Source organism: Hyperolius riggenbachi, chromosome 4 (genome assembly GCF_040937935.1).
Source record: "Hyperolius riggenbachi isolate aHypRig1 chromosome 4, aHypRig1.pri, whole genome shotgun sequence".
NCBI classification, from domain to species: domain Eukaryota; kingdom Metazoa; phylum Chordata; class Amphibia; order Anura; family Hyperoliidae; genus Hyperolius; species Hyperolius riggenbachi.
Window position 1 is genome coordinate 260,308,140 of NC_090649.1, and position 17,742 is coordinate 260,325,881.

Consider the following 17,742-nt stretch of genomic DNA (forward strand, 5'->3'; position numbering starts at 1 on the left):
CATGGCCAGACTTCTTCCTGGGCAGTGAGGACTGTAGCGTCAGTGGAACGGATATCTTAGAAGCAGGTTTCCACTGGTGTGCCATGTCTGTTTCCAAAATGGATGTGGCACACATGCTGATGCAAATTTGCATCCAAGTTGCTTAAAGTGAACCCGAGGTGAGAGTTATATGGTGGCTGCCATATTACCTTTTAAGCAATACCAGTTGCCTGGCAGTCCTGCTGATCATAGCCCCTGAATAAACATGCAGCAGATCAGGTGTTTCTGACAATATTGTCAGAACTGACAGGATTAGCTGCATGCTTGCTTCTGATGTACTTCAGCCACTACTGCAGACAAATAGACCTGCAGGGCTGCCAGGCAACTGGTATTTTTAAAAGGAAGCAAATATGACAGCCTCCATATGCCTCTCACCTCGGGTTCCCTTTAAGTCGTGCCATGCAGCATTTTTTTTCCTCTGCACAAGATTCGGTTGCAGCCTACTCACTTCAATAGGCTGCGTTTCTGAATGTGCAATTGCATGCAGGGAACCGCTGTGATACAGCTTCAGTAGAGCCTTAACACCTTTACAAGTCTTGCTACTTGCTTTTGCAGACCCTACTCGATATCCTATTCAATCAAAGATGTCTTTTGAAGAAAATTTCAACAGACTGTGTAATACCTCCATAAAATAAGTTTACCATTTACTGTGATACCTCCATAAAATAAGTTTACCATTTTTTTCCTTACCGGTCTCTTAGGTCAACTGGAAGATGACACTGGAGTTAATTAGGTGTTAATAGAAGTCTTTGCCATTTTCTTCACATTGGTATGTTTGAATTTTGGTTATAAGGTGTGCATTTTTCTATTTCTTGTTTCTCCTTTGGTGACAGTTTTACCATAAGTTTTATCTAAATATATATTAATATATGCGTAAGTAATAGAGCCTATATTTATGTAGATGTTAATGATTTTGTCTTAAAGGGACTCCGAGCAGTGCAGAAACTATGGAAAGACGCACATCATTTTAAAGCTCTCTTTCTCCTCTTTCCAATGATATATAAACCACCACCCTACGCCTTTTAGTTTTTGCTATTTTCGCGATTGAAATTGCCGCGGCCGCGATTTCGATCGCGAAAATAGAGAAAACTAAAAGGCGTAGGGCAACGATTTAGGTGTCGTCAGAAAGAGGAGAAAGAGAGCTTTAAAATGATATCCATCAAGCCATAGTTATATTGTATTACACAGGGCGACTTTTTGTCAAAGTCAGCAGCTGCATTCAGCAGAATGGAGCTGCTGACACTGGGGAAAGTGTCGTCCTGTGTAATACAATATAACTATGGCTTGATGGATATCATTTTAAAGCTCTCTTTCTCCTCTTTCTGACGACACCTAAATCGTTGCCCTACGCCTTTTAGTTTTCTCTATTTTCGCGATCGAAATCGCGGCCGCGGCAATTTCAATCGCGAAAATAGCGAAAACTAAAAGGCGTAGGGTGGTGGTTTATATATCATTGGAAAGAGGAGAAAGAGAGCTTTAAAATGATATGCATCTTTCCATAGTTTCTGCACTGCTCGGAGTCCCTTTAATTTATGAGTGTACTTGATGTAACTTGAGGACCATTTATTTATTCAGCTGTTATTTATGCATATATGGGCACTTTAGATGTATGTAAATGCAGATCATATGGCAGATACCATGAATTTCTGCCTATGCATATGTTTTTGGAGCATCACATTAGGTTTTCTATATACATACTTGCACTAATGCCGTTCACATATAGGTGTGTGGATGTATATATACTGTTCACTTATAAACTATTTATTTATTATATAATGTTTAAATAATTTTGCAATGAGGACTTATGCTATTAGTAACACTAGATCCTGCATACAACTTTTATCATTACAAACGAGATAAACAGAGGAACACCAAGAGCCCCAATAGTGTAGTATGTATTGACAAAGGGGGTAATGACAAAGAGTAATAGTTGTTATACTCACAAACATGGGTCACCAATAGGCAACCACTGTAAAGGCAGGTGGGGAGATTATCCTGACCCCACTCAGGAATAAGAAGTCGCTCTCTGTAGATAGTAGAAAGGGTCGCAACCCTCCACCAAGGGTGGATACAATATTATATAAGAGAGAACAGAGGCGCCAAAAGGATAAAAGGGGTTTTAAAGGAGCTTAAAAACCAAAACTTGGTAATTAGAGGAGGCAGTGGTGGACTTACCCCCTCCAAGCAGACACAACACTACTGTACATTCAGTCTATTTATTAACGAACTCCAGATAAAACAAAGCAACGCGTTTCACGGGTCAGCGCCCGCTTCCTCAGGCAATAGAAAAAGGAGTCCACCACTGCCTCCTCTAATTACCAAGTTTTGGTTTTTAAGCTCCTTTAAAACCCCTTTTATCCTTTTGGCGCCTCTGTTCTCTCTTATATAACTTTTTTTATCATTAATTAGTTTGGCTATGAGATTTTGTTTCTTGTTGTAGACATTGGCCTCGATTCATAAAAGTGCTGTGGGGAAGGTAACGTCGAGCGGGGAAACACCGCTGTCGGTATTTCCGCCTTCAGGGTGGTAATTCATAAAAATTTTGCTAGATGTGACAGGCGTGCGGAGATATTCCGCTGTAGGCAGGCGTAAGGCTGTCGGGAGACATGCGGAAACAGGGGAAGCAGGCGGAGTCCCTCCGTGCGGTGTTCTCTCTGCAGCTGCTTGCTAGGTCTGTCCCATTCACTGCAATGTATTCCGCACGCTTCTCGCCACATCAGAGGTAGCGGTAATACCCGTCCGCATACCGCTACCTCTAATCTTTATGAATTGACTACTTGTTACTTTTGCTATGATAATCACCGCGCAAGGCGGTGATTGATCACTCTGCTCACGAATGTCGGCTTTTCAAGCCTTTATGAATACAGATTTTGCTGTGTGGTCGGTAAAGTGAGCAGTTTTCAGCATTTCCGAATGCGGGAATGCTTTATGAATCGAGGCCTTTGTGTACTGACCTAAAGATGCAGGTTTGACCTGCGAAAGGCAGCAATGCTCTTATTCTCGTGGTAAGTTCATCTAATATTTTAAACCTGTTTGTTTTATCTTTTATTTGGTGGGGGTCTCTCAGGCCAAGATATCGTGAAAGATAATATTTGACTTGCTGTTAATCCGTATTTATTGAAGTCAGCCCTTTTCCTCTCATTGGTGTTTTGGAATTGGTTATAAGGTGTGCATTTTCACTTTCTTGTTTCCTCCCCCTTGGTAATAGTTGTTGTTCTTTCAAAGAGGACTAAGGAGGTAGATGACGCTTTTAAAGAGGAACTGTAGTAGAAATAACAATGTATGAAATTGCGTATTTTTTATACAATATTCATGTATTAATTTATTAAAGGGATCCTGAACAGACCTGTTAAAAGCAAATCTGAACTTACCTTGGGCTTCCTCCAGCCCCCCGTAGACCGCAAGGTCCCTCAGCATCCTCTGGGTCCTGTCTGTGGCTCAGTTAGTGCAGCGACTTCAGCTGAAGTTGTGAGCCACATCCGCGCATCTGACTTGATCACGCGCACCTAGCTGTAAGCCTCCTGCGCATACGCGGTTCTTGAAAAACTGTGCGTGATCGAGTCAGGTGCGCGGATGGGCCACGCAGGCGCAGTGGCTCACGGCTTCAACCGAAGTGGCCGCACTAACGGGGCCGCCAGTGGGACCCAGAGGATGCCGAGTGACCATGCGGTTTGCTGGGTCTGGAGGAAGCCCCAGGTAAGATTTGCTTTTAACAGGTGTGCTCAGGGTCCCTTTAAGTCAGTGTTTGCCCACTATAAAATCTTTCCTCACCCTGATGTTGTCAGGTGCAGCTCTGCAAAATGTTTGTTGCTGAGAATTCTGAAGCTAGTCCAAAAATATACCGGATTTCCCATAATGCTCTGGGAGGGAAATTCCACGTAGCTAAACAGCCTAGGTTAAGCAACCCTTGTAGCGTGGGGTTACATACCGATATAGAGCAGTATATAGCTATAGGAAGTGTTCCTGATCCTAAAACCAAAATTACCATAAAGGTGGGTATCCTAGATAATTTACTGCATTTTATGCAATCGTTGTCCTGCCGCATTTTGGATGCGATTGTGCTTTACTATATTGAGTATAGTAGCTCAGTCGCATGGTGGAAATTGAAATGCGATTGCGATAGTGCTCGCAATCGTGATCGCATAGTGGAAAAGAGCCATAATACAGGTTCAAATTCTGTAGGTAGAATACACTATCAAGTATGATGCACAAGGAGGGAGGGCCCTACCAAAGGCTTATAATCTGTGTAATCACGCAATTGCAGAGTTTCTTCTAACCATACCTCCCAACTTTTTGAGATGAGAAAGAGGGACACTTAAGCCACGCCCATGTCACACCCTTGATTACGCCCCCATCACAACCCCTAGTCACACATACCATAAAGATTTCATAAGAAAAATATGTTGTTTTATAATTCAAACTACACTGGTCCTTACTATCCTGGTTCATTTTCCTTCATATTTACATTTCAAAATTAGTAATATATTAATTTATAGGATGGGAATAAAGTTTAGAGTCAATCAAACACATTTTTTAGTAGAGAAAAAAAAATATATATATATATGTATGTATGTATGCATGCATGTATGCATGTATGTATGTATGTATGTATGTATGTATGTATGTATGTATGTATGTATGTATGTATGTATGTATGCATGCATGCATGCATGCATGCATGCATGCATGCATACATACATACATACATACATACATACAGGGACAAAGGGACAGGGCTCCCAAAAAGCGACTGTCTCTCCAAAAGAGGGACAGTTGGGAGCTATGTTTTAACTGACAAGTTTGAGGGCCCGTCTCCACTAGGGCGGTTTCGGCGGCGATTCTGCAGAGTTTCCCCGCACATGATTCGCACGGGGAAACTCTGCCATAGGGGATAACGGGGCTGCTGCGGAATCGCTTGCGGGAGCGATTCGGGCGGAACCCCCCGCAGAATTCGCGGCGGAGGCTGCGAATCCCATAGCCATGCATGGCACAGCTGATGGGATTCGCCTGCGATCCCACCCACCTGCTCAGTGCGGCGTGCGTCTGCGAGAAGCACGCCGCACTAGTGGAAACGAGCCCTAAAAGTACAAGATTTCCTCTCTCTCTCCTGGTTGTGAACTTTCCTGTTTATAGAGGTGTTTAGAGGTGCACTGCTGCATTGTTTATTCTGTTATGGCATTGTTCTGATTTTAAATAAAGGCTGATTTAAAAAAAAAAAAAAGTACAAGATTTCAAGAAGTCCACCTTAAGACTGTGACTAGAGCTTATTCTGCAAATGTGATCCTGGTGACAATAACACTTCACTGCATGTGTTTGTTGTGACATTTATGCAATTTTCACAACTATAACAACTAGAAGGTGGAAGGTATGATGAGGAATGTTTTTATTTTTACTCACCTTGATTTTCTTTCTAAGCATTAGGTAACGAATGTGAGGTGTTTTCAACTTCTATACTGTTAAAGGAAATAAATTACTCAATGAGGCTTCTCCAATTCGTGCCAATGAAAATTAAATCTTTATTCACTCAGCTGAGGACCTTTTTATATACCAGCATTTATTAAAGCAAAAACAGGCTAGCTGCAGCCTGGCCAGTTACAAAAAGGTGCAGACTTCCTTCCTCTGTTGATCTTTATACCCCAGTTAACATGCTAATATATCCCTCCCACCAAACAGTCTGTCATCCTATGAGTCCAATGAGCAATGTCCAAAGGAGACTGGACTTCTTCTTTGGGCGGGTTTTCCCTGTGTCCTTCAAGAGACTGCCTGTATTTTAGCTTTCACTTTCAGGCTGACTTTCGTTTCACTGGAAATGGAACAGTGGTGGAGTTTCGTTATGACCTCTAGCCAGTGATCAGCAAAGACAAATCCGCCCATGGAAATCTGGTTCAAACTGCCCTTCCCAAAGAATTCTTTCTCTCTGTGCTTGGTACAACAGACAGGAGGGGGAAGGGAGGTCGTTTCTGGAATAGAGAGGCTTGAAAACAGTAACTGTATTCTTCATACACATTAATTTTGATTACATTGTGTGATTCCTAAAACAATACTATGATCATATTCTTAACCACCCTGGCGTTCTGATTAAATCGCCAGGGTGGCTGCGGGAGGGTTTTTTTTAAATAAAAAAAAAACTATTTCATGCAGCCAACTGAAAGTTGGCTGCATGAAAGCCCACTAGAGGGCGCTCCGGAGGCGTTCTTCCGATCGCCTCCGGCGCCCAGAATAAACAAGGAAGGCCGCAATGAGCGGCCTTCCTTGTTTTGCTTACATCGTCGCCATAGCGACGAGCGGAGTGACGTCATCGACGTCCTGACGTCAGCCGCCTCCGATCCAGCCCTTAGCGCTGGCCGGAACTTTTTGTTCCGGCTACGCTGGGCTCAGGCGGCTGGGGGGACCCTCTTTCGCCGCTGCTCGCGGCGGATCGCCGCAGAGCGGCGGCGATCAGGCAGCACACGCGGCTGGCAAAGTGCCGGCTGCGTGTGCTGCTTTTTATTTGATGAAAATCGGCCCAGCAGGGCCTGAGCGGCAGCCTCCGGCGGTGTTGGACGAGCTGAGCTCGTCCAGACCGCTCAGGTGGTTAAAGTGTTACTCCTGTTCTGATTACATGAATATGGCTCTTATAGCCACGTGAGAATATAAAAGATATATCATAAGATTAATTATAAATCTTAAATTCTTTCCACAATACATAACAAGGATAATCATGACATGGATTTGTGTTTGTTTGCCCATGTACATACTATGGGAAAACTCTGGTCTGGCTGCATGCTTCTTGCAGGTATGTGACTCAAACACAACAAAAGCCTAAAGTTCAGCATGATCACCAGGCAACTAGAAATTATCAGAGAACGTAGATGGCAGCCACCGTATTCCTCTCATTTCAGGTTCCCTTTAAAGAGACACTGAAGCAAATAAATGTTGGCCTTTTTACCTTATTATTCGCTTCAGTGCTCTCAACACAAGTAAACCGCCGCATCCCCACCGCTAAACGAGGACTGCAGAGCCCCCAAATCCCCGGGGGGCAATCCAGACAGCATTTCCGCAAAGAGACAGAGCTTTCAGCTTCAGCTCTGCCTCTCCTGATGTCAATCGTGGTGGATTGCCGCCTCTCCCCACCCCTCTCAGTCTTCCTTCATAGAGAGGGGCGGGGAGAGGCGGAGATCCATGCGGCGATTGACGTCAGGAGAGGCAGAGCTGCGGCTCATAGCTCTGCCTCTCAGCGCAGCAAAATCCACAACCAAGTTGGTCGTGGATGTTTGCAGAGGGATTTGGGGGCTCTGCAGCCCTCGTTTAGCGGCGGGGACATGGCGGTTAACTTGTGCTGAGAGCACTGAAGCGAATTATAAGGTAAAGAGGGCAAAATTAATTTGCTTCAGTGTCTCTTTAAAGAAGAGCTAAACTGAATAAAACTTAATAAATAAACTTGCTTATTTTTTAAATATTAATTGATGTATTAATTGGTCAGTTTGCACCCATTGTTAATTCTTATTACACACACATGCGTGCACGCTTACACTTCTCTTTGATTCCAGTTCCACGATGCTCCATCACTGCACTCCACTCTGGTGTACAGTCACTGGATAATGAGACCTGAAAGGTCAATAATCACTCATGTTAATTCTTGCCTCCCTGGCCACAAGTGGCTCAAACGATGAAGATTAACAGCTATCAGCTGGCTATCTGCGGTAAACCATGTCATGAACGAGGCTGACATGATGCATTACCCTCACAGTAACAGTTTACTTCAAAAACTAAACACTATGCTTTGTTCTTCCATTTTTAAAACTATCAGAGATCGTCATCTTTACTTCTGGCAAGGTAAATCACTGGAATATTTTTTCCTCTGAAGTGTGCAGGATCATCACATGATCTGAGTGCTCTGGAGCCTAAGCTAAACATCACTGGGAGGATGGGGTCACCAATATACAGCAATATATAGATATACAGTGCTTTACAAAAGTATTCACCCCCTTAGCAGTTTTTTAATAATTCTTTTTCCTTACAATCTAGAATTGAAATGGATTGTTTGAGAGTTTGCACCATTTCATTGACAGAACATGCTTACAACTTTGAAGATATATTATTTGGTTTATTGTGAAGCAAACAACAAATAGGACAAAATAACTGGAAATTTCAGCTACATAACTATTCACCCCCCCCCCCTCCTTCCCCAAAGTCTTTGTGGGGCCAACTTTTGCAGCATTTTGAGCTGCAAGTCACTTGGGATAAGTATCTATCAACTTGCCACTGGGATTTTTGCCCATTCCTCAAGGCAAAACTGCTCCTTCATGTTGGAGTGTCTTCACTTGTGAACAGCAATCTTCAAGTCTGACCACTGCTTATTGGGTTGCATTCTGGATATTGACTAGGCCAGGCATGGGCAAACTTGGCCCTCCAGCTGTTAAGGAACTACAAATCCCACAATGCATTTGCCTTTATGAGTCATGACTGTGGCTGTCAGACTCCTGCAATGCATTGTGGGACTTGTAGTTCCTCAACAGCTGGAGGGCCAAGTTTGCTCATGCCTGGGCTAGGCCATTCCAACACACCTGTATTTAGTACCATCCATCTTTCCCTCGACTCAGACCAGTTTCCCAGTCCTTGCCGCTGAATAACATCAACACAGCATGATGCTGCTACCCTTCACTGTTTCACTGTGGCAATGGTGTTCAAGTTGATTGCATTTTTCTTGGTGGCCAAAAAGTTCAATTTTTTACTCTCATCTGACCAAAGGACCTTCCTCCATGCATTCGTAGAGTCATCCACACACCTTTTGGCAAACTCAAAATGTGCGTTCCTATTTTTAATGCTAACCAATGGCTATTTTGGCCAGCTCTATGGAGTGTATGGCTTATTATGGTCCCATGGACAGATACTTCAGTCTCTGGTGTGGAACTCTACGACTCCAGCAGGGTTACTCTGTGCTGCTTCTCTGATTAATGTACTCCTTGCCCTGTTTGTGAGTTTTGGTGGGCAGCCCTTTCTTGGCAGGTTTGTTGTGGTACCATGTTCTTTCCATTTGATGATGATGATGGATTTGATGGTGCTCCCAGGGGATATTCAAAGATTTGGATATTTTTTCTTTTTTATAATTCAACCCTGACTTGTACTTCTCAACAACTTTGTCCTTTACTTGTTTGGAGAGCTCCTTGGTCTTCATGGTGTGCTGTCTCTTGCTTAGAATTGTTAAAGCCTCTGGTACCTTTCTGAAAGGTGTGTTTATACTAACAGATCAAGCAACACTTAGACTGCACACAGGTGGACTTTATAAAACCAATTGTGTCTTTTAAGCGTAATTGGTTGAACCATGCATACTTTAAATCAGAACAAGTGTTGGGGAGCATCTCAGAGAGGCACGCTGGTACAAATAGAAAGGGGCTATAGACTGTCTCCTGACAAACACAGCAAAAGTACTTCTTTGCATATTATTCTCCTCAGCATTGCTGTGGGACAAAAATATGACTTTGTTGTGTTTTTATTGAAAGTACTCTCTGATTACCTTCTTTATAACTCAATATGCCCTTATTTTATTACTCCAATTTCCAATCGGTTGCATTCATAAACACAGCGGTTGCTGATGTTTGGCAGATTTAAAGAGACACTGAAGTGGAAAAAAAATTATGATGAATTGGTTGTGTAGTACAGATAATTACTAGAACATTAGTAGCAAAGAAAATATTCTCATTTTTATTTTCAGTTATATAGTGTTTTTTATAACATTGCATCATTCTCTAATATATGCAGTTTACACCCTACTCTGCATTCTAAATGATTTTACAGAGCAGGCCAGTGAACTTTTGATCTGTCCTCTGGAGAGAAAAAGAAGATACAATGACTGACAGTTTAGATAACAAGCTTCAGAAGACAGAGCTCTCTGCGACTTTGAAAGTCATGGAGCTCAATGGCTCTTTTGCATAGATAACTGGAGTTTCTGAACTCTTCCTGTACTGGAAACAATATTATACTTATGTCTCTGCTCCTAATGTTTTATTTCTTAGCTGTACTACACATACAAATCATTATATCTTTCTTTTTTTCCGCTTCAGTGTCTCTTTAACCACATACCGTAGTTAATTATCACTGCATGTGTAATATCCATAAAGCAATTGGATGGTTATGGCACTGTTCAAGGGCCAGCCTTAGGGCCCGTTTCCACTAGCGCAGAATCCGGTGCCGAATCCGCAGAGTTTCCCCGTAGGCAAATCGCCTGGGGAAACTCTGCCATTTGAAATAATGGCGCTGCCGGCCAAATCGCTTACCTTAGCGATTTGGCCGACTTTGGCATCAGTTTCCATGCGGGAAGCTGCAAATCCCATAACCGTACATGGTACGGCTTATGGGATTTGTCAGCATTCTTGCAGAGGAGGAAGGGCCGTCTCCCAGCCGTGCGTGGCACTAGTGGAAGCGGGCCCTTATACATCTCCAGCCACCCATGAATGCTCTGCAGTTCCATTAGTGCAGCGGTCAGGCTGTACCCAACTGCTGTCGCCGGTCTGTGTGATCTAGCACTGAACCCAAAATTTTTCTAGATTTGTTTTTTTTTTTTTTCTTAAATAAATCTAATGAGCTTGGTTCACTAAACCGTGATAACTCATATCACAGCCATTTTCGCGCGTTTTACATTTGTGCACAATCAAGAATTTTTGCTTGCAAACCTGAATTTTCATGTGAAAACTATCTAAAATTTGCAATAGCATGCGAAAATTCCTGATATCACAGGAAAATTTGCAAACTTGCGAAAATGTGCACGAAAACAGCCGTGATATGAGTGTTATCATCGTTTAGTGAATGCCCAGTGTGTGATCTGTTGAAAATATTGTTTAACCACTTAAGGACCGCCCCCAGCCGATGGGCGGCGGCAAAGTCCGGGCCCAAACGACCGCAATACGCCCATCGGCGGGGGCGGCTGCGGGAGTGGCTATGCGGCGATCGCGTCATTCGTGACGCGATCAGCCGCCGGGGACTGGCTCCGCCCACCGTTCGCTGTAACCCGCCGGCCGTTCGGAAGCGCCGGCGGGTTACTAGCACCCGGATCGCCACTGAAACAATGTATCATAGGCTTTGTAATGTATACAAAGCCTATTATACTGGCTGCCTCCTGCCCTGGTGGTCCCAGTGTCCGAGGGACCACCAGGGCAGGCTGCAGCCACCCTAGTCTGCACCCAAGCACACTGATTTCCCCCCCCCCCTGCCTCCTGATCGCCCACAGCACCCCTCAGACCCCCCCCCTGCCCACCCCCCAGACCACTGTTTGCACCCAGTCACCCCCCTAATCACCCATCAATCACTCCCTGTCACTATCTGTCAACGCTATTTTTTTCCCTAATCTGCCCCCTACTCCCTCCAGATCACCCCCCCACCCCTCAGATTCTCCCCAGACCCCCCCCCCCTCCCCTGTGTACTGTATGCATCTATCCCCCCTGATCACCTGTCAATCACCCGTCAATCACCCCCTGTCACTGCCACCCATCAATCAGCCCCTAACCTGCCCCTTGCGGGCAATCTTATCACCCACCCACACCAATAGATCGCCCGCAGATCCGACATCAGATCACCTCCCAAGTGCAGTGTTTACATCTCTTCTCTCCTCTAAACACCCACTAATTACCCATCAATCACCCCTATCACCCTATCACCACCTGTCACTGTTACCCATCAGATTAGACCCTAATCTGCCCCTTTCGGGCACCCAATCACCCGCCCACACGCTCAGATTGCCCTCAGACCCCCCCTTATCAATTCGCCAGTGCAATATTTACATCTGTTATTCCCTGTAATAACCCACTGATCACCTGTCAATCACCCATCAATCACCCCCTGTCACTGCCACCCATCAATCACCCCCTGTCACTGCCACCCATCAATCGGCCCCTAACCTGCCCCTTGCGGGCAATCTGATCACCCACCCACACCAATAGATCGCCCGCAGGTCCGACATCAGATCACCTCCCAAGTGCAGTGTTTACATCTCTTCTCTCCTCTAAACACACACTAATTACCCATCAATCACCCATCAATCACCACCTGTCACTGTTACCCATCAGATTAGACCCTAATCTACCCCTAGGGCACCCAATCACCCGCCCACACATCAGAACGCCCTCAGACCCCAGCCCTGATCACCTCGCCAGTGCATTGCTTGCATCTATTCCCCCCCCTCTAATCACACCTTGAGACACCCATCAATCACCTCCTGTCACCCCCTAGCACACCTACCCATCAGATCAGGCCCTAATTTGCCCCGTGTGGGCTCCTGATCACTCGGCCAAACCCTCAGATCCCCCTCAGACCCCCTTCCGATCACCTCCCCAGTGCATTGATTGCATCTATTTTCCTCTCTAACCGCTCCCTGAGACACCCATCAATCACCTCCTGTCACCCCCCTAGCACTCCTATCCATCAGATCAGGCCCAATACATCCTGCCATCTAAGAGGCCACCCTGCTTATGACCGGTTCCACAAAATTTGCCCCCTCATAGACCACCTGTCATCAAAATTTGCAGATGCTTATACCCCTGAACAGTCATTTTGAGAAATTTGGTTTCCAGACTACTCACAGTTTTGGGCCCGTAAAATGCCAGGGCAGTATAGGAACCCCACAAGTGACCCCATTTTAGAAAGAAGACACCCCAAGGTATTCTGTTAGGTGTATGATGAGTTCATAGAAGATTTTATTTTTTGTCACAAGTTAGCGGAAATTGATATGTATTGGGGTTTTTTTTCACAAAGTGTCATTTTCCGCCAACTTGTGACAAAAAAAAAATCTTCTATGAACTCACCATACTCCTAACAGAATACCTTGGGGTGTCTTCTTTCTAAAATGGGGTCACTTGTGGGGTTCCTATACTGCCCTGGCATTTTAGGGGCCCTAAACCATGAGGAGTAGTCTAGAAAACAAATGCCTCAAAATGACCTGTGAATAGGACGTTGGGCCCCTTAGCGCACCTAGGCTGCAAAAAAGTGTCACACATGTGGTATCGCCGTACTCAGAAGAAGTAGTATAATGTGTTTTGGGGTGTATTTTTATACATACCCATGCTGGGTGGGAGAAATATCTCTGTAAATGGACAATTGTGTGTAAAAAAAATCAAATTGTCATTTACAGAGATATTTCTACCACCCAGCATCTGTATGTGTAAAAATACACCCCAAAACACATTATACTACTTCTTCTGAGTACGGCGATACCACACGTGTGGCACTTTTTTGCACCCTAAGTGCGCTAAGGGGCCCAAAGTCCAATGAGTACCTTTAGGATTTCACAGGTCATTTTGCGACATTTGGTTTCAAGACTACTCCTCACGGTTTAGGGCCCCTAAAATGCCAGAGCAGTATAGGAACCCCACAAATGACCCCATTTTAGAAAGAAGACACCCCAAGGTATTCCGTTAGGAGTACGGTGAGTTCATAGAAGATTTTATTTTTTGTCACAAGTTAGCGGAAAATGACACTTTGTGAAAAAAAACTATTAAAATCAATTTCCGCTAACTTGTGACAAAAAAAAAATCTTCTATGAACTCACCGTACTACTAACGGAATACCTTGGGGTGTCTTCTTTCTAAAATGGGGTCATTTGTGGGGTTCCTATACTGTCCTGGCATTTTAGGGGCCCTAAACCATGAGGAGTAGTCTTGAAACCAAATTTCTCAAAATGACCTGTGAAATCCTAAAGGTACTCATTGGACTTTGGGCCCCTTAGCGCAGTTAGGGTGCAAAAAAGTGCCACACATGTGGTATCGCCGTACTCAGGAGACGTAGTATAATGTGTTTTGGGGTGTATTTTTCCACATACCCATGCTGAGTGGGAGAAATATCTCTATAAATAGACAATTGTGTGTAAAAAAAATTAAAAAATTGTCATTTACGGAGATATTTCTCCCACCCAGCATGGGTATGTGTAAAAATACACCCCAAAACACATTATACTACTTCTCCTGAGTACGGCAATACCACATGTGTGGCACTTTTTTGCAGCCTAACTGCGCTAAGGGGCCCAAAGTCCAATGAGCATCTTTAGGCTAATTTCACACTAGGACGTTGCGTTAGAGGGGGCGTTAAGGTCGCATAACGTCCCCCTAACTCAACGCCTGGTGGTGCTGGATCTGGACGTCAGAGTGAGCCGCGTTGTGCAGCTCACTCTGGCGTCAGTGATGCCGTGATGCGCACTCTTGTGCGCATGCGGCATCACGTGGTCCCGCCGGCCAATCGCCGCACAGAGCGGCTGCTCCAGGAAGTAAACTCTGCACGTCATAACGTGCAGTGCATATTAATTAGCCATGTGCCTGGCCGCTCTCCGCTCCTCCCCAACATTAGTGAGCATGTGCAAGCAGTCTAACGCGGCTCAGCCGCGTCTAAAGTACTGCATGCAGTACGTTGCCTTGTGACGCAGCGTTACAATGTAACGCAACATCCGCACTGTGAACAGCCCCATTGATTTTTCATTACTGTGCGGTGGGCTGCGTTACAGGCTGCTCTAACGTGCGCCTGTAACGTCCCACTGTGAAACCAGCCTTAGGCTTTACAGGGGTGCTTACAATTAGGCACCCCCCAAAATGCCAGGACAGTGACCACACCCCACAAATTGCCCCATTTTGGAAAGTAGACACTTCAAGATATTCAGAGAGGAGCATAGTGAGTCCGTGGCAGATTTCATTTTTTTTGTCGCAAGTTAGAAGAAATGAAAACTTTTTTTTTTTTTGTCACAAAGTGTCATTTTCCGCTAACTTGTGACAAAAAATAAAATCTTCTATGAACTCACCATGCCTCTCACTGAATACTTTGGGATGTCTTCTTTCCAAAATGGGGTCATTTGGGGGGTATTTGTACTATCCTGAAATTGTAGCCCCTCATGAAACCTGACAGGTGCACAGAAAAGTCAGAGATGCTTGAAAATGGGAAAATTCACTTTTGGCACCATAGTTTGTAAACGCTATAACTTTTACCAAATCCAATAAATATACACTGAATGTTTTTTTTTTATTTTTATCAAAGACATGTAGCAGAATAACTTTCGCGCTCAAATGTATAGGAAATTTTACTTCATTTAAAAAATGTCAGCACAGAAAGTTAAAAAAGTCATTTTTTTTACAAAATTCATGTCTTTTTTGATGAATATAATAAAAAGTAAAACTCGCAGCAGCAATCAAATAGCACCAAAAGAAAACTGTATTGGTGACAAGAAAAGGAGGTAAAATTCATTTAGGTGGTAGGTTGTATGAGCGAGCAATAAACCGTGAAAGCTGCAGTGGTCTGAATGGAGAAAAAGGCTCTGGTCCTTAAGGGGCGAAAAGACTGTGGTCCTCAAGTGGTTAATGCTTGCCTAACTTAATAAATTGGAACGAAAATCATACATTATTCCAAACATTTTTTACAAATCAATAACTGCAAAGTGGGGTGTGCGTAACTATTCAGCCCCCTTTGGTCTGAGTGCAGTCAGTTGCCCATAGACATTGCCTGATGAGTGCTAATGGCTAAATAGAGTGCACCTGTGTGTAATCTAATGTCAGTACAAATACAGCTGCTCTGTGACGACCTTAGAGGTTGTCTAAGAGAATATTGGGAGCAACAACACCATAAAGTCCAAATAACACACCAGACAGGTCAGAGATAAAGTTAATGAGAAATTTAAAGCAGGCTTAGGCTACAAAAGGATTTCCAAAGCCTTGAACATCCCACGGAGCACTGTTCAAACGATCATTCAGAAATGGAAGGAGTATGGCACAACTGTAAACCTACCAAGGCAAGGCCGTCCACCTAAACTCACAGGCCGAACAAGGAGAGCGCTGATCAGAAATGCAGTCGAGAGGCCCATGGTGACTCTGGACGAGTTGCAGAGATCTACAGCTCAGGTGGGAGACTCTGTCCATAGGACAACTATTAGTCGTGCACTGTACAAAGTTGGCCTTTATGGAAGAGTGGCAAGAAGAAAGCAGACGCGTATCTACTAGCGTGCACATATGTAATTTGCCCTGGGCAGGGCCGGGCCGAGGCATAGGCTGGAGAGGCTCCAGCCTCAGGGCGCAGTGTAGGAGGGGGCGCAGAATTCATTCAGCTGTCATTCCTAATTGTGTTTGAAGCAGAAAAAAATAAGAAAAGGGGATACATGGCAGTGACTGCAAGCCATATAACTAGATATTAAGGTGTTGGGGAGGTTGTGGGCCCTGTGGCGCCTCTTAGTCTAATAGCAATCAGTGTGTGATGGCCGAGGTGGCAGGGATGGAGGGGCGCACTTTGGTGTCTCAGCCTTGGGTGCTGGAGGACCTTGTCCCGGCTCCGGCCCTGGGCGCCCGCGTCTCCAGACAACTAGGGGCGCAGACTGACTATATCGTTCATAGTTATCACATGCGCCGTCATTAGCAAGTGATCGGCACCTGATTTCCTCCATCACATCAGTTGTACACAGCCACGCTAGAAACAGCCTCCTTGTATTTCCTGCAGAAGCCCCGCCCAGAATTCTCCGCCTTCTCCAGTCTGTTGTGCGAGTGAGATCAGATGTGCAGTGCACAGCATGGCACTCAGTTTCTGCCCACAGACGCAGCCTCCTCCTTGAGCCCGCCCACTGCACACCACAAAAGGAAACATCCTGTACTCGTAAGTTACTAGGTGTATGTAGATAGGATAGGGAAGGGGGGGGGGGGGTGATGTCTTGTAGTGCCGTGTGTGGTGTGGCTGGGACTTGTAGTGCTGTGTGTGTGTGGTGTGTCTGGGACTTGTAGTGCAGCGTGTGTGGTGTGACTGGGACTTGTAGTGCTGTGTGTTTGTGTGGTGTGTCTGGGACTTGTAGTGCTGTGTGTGTGGTGTGTCTGAGACTTGTAGTGCTGTGTGTGTGGTGTGGCTGGGACTTGTAGTGCTGTGTGGCTGGGACTTGTAGAATGGGGGGGGGGGGTGGTTACGCAGTGTTTCCTGGACAAAAGGTTAAAAAATGTAGACAATCTTTTTACAGACCGGGTAGGTATTTTTCTTTGGGGGTAGGGGTTGTGGGAGTGGGCAGGGTGTGCATGGCCTGACTGAGGCCCTCAAGTGATATATGCAGCTAATGTGAGGCCTCCCAAGCTATAAATGCAGCTCCCCAAGTGACAATTGCAGGTAGTGTGAGGCCTCCTCCCCCCCAAGTGACAAATGAAAACCACACACAGCACTTCAGATCCCAAACACAGCACTACAAGTCCCAGACACACCACACACACAGCACTACAAGTCCCAGACACACAGCACTACAAGTCCCAGCCACACTGCACACACAGCACTACAAGTCCCAGACACACCGCACACACAGCACTACAAGTCCCAGACACACCACACACACCACTACAAGTCCCAGACACACTGCACACACAGCACTACAAGTCCCAGCCACACTGCACACACAGCACTACAAGTCCCAGACACACCGCACACACAGCACTACAAGTCCCAGACACACCACACACACCACTACAAGTCCCAGACCCACCGCACACACCACTACAAGTCCCAGACACACCGCACACACAGCACTACAAGTCCCAGCCACACCGCACACACAGCACTACAAGTCCCAGCCACACCGCACACACAGCACTAAAAGTCCCAGACACACCGCACACACAGCACTACAAGTCCCAGACACACCACACACAGCACTACAAGTCCCAGACACACCACACACACCACTACAAGTCCCAGACACACCACACACACCACTACAAGTCCCAGACACACCACTAC

At 45.2% G+C, this 17,742-nt stretch overlaps 1 protein-coding gene across 9 annotated transcripts in view; it reads left to right on the forward strand.

Moving 5' to 3' along the window:
- Positions 1–17,742, forward strand: part of KLHL32 (kelch like family member 32) — a 494,024-nt gene that overhangs the window by 122,023 nt on the left and 354,259 nt on the right. For 8 of the 9 annotated variants that reach the window (XR_011019321.1, XM_068231202.1, XM_068231188.1 and 5 more), the window contains one exon: positions 741–808. The gene's annotated coding sequence lies outside the window, so the exon portion shown is untranslated. Of the gene's footprint in view, positions 1–740; positions 809–16,534; positions 16,627–17,742 lie in introns of those variants that run through there. The other variant, XM_068231187.1, reaches the window with a different exon arrangement.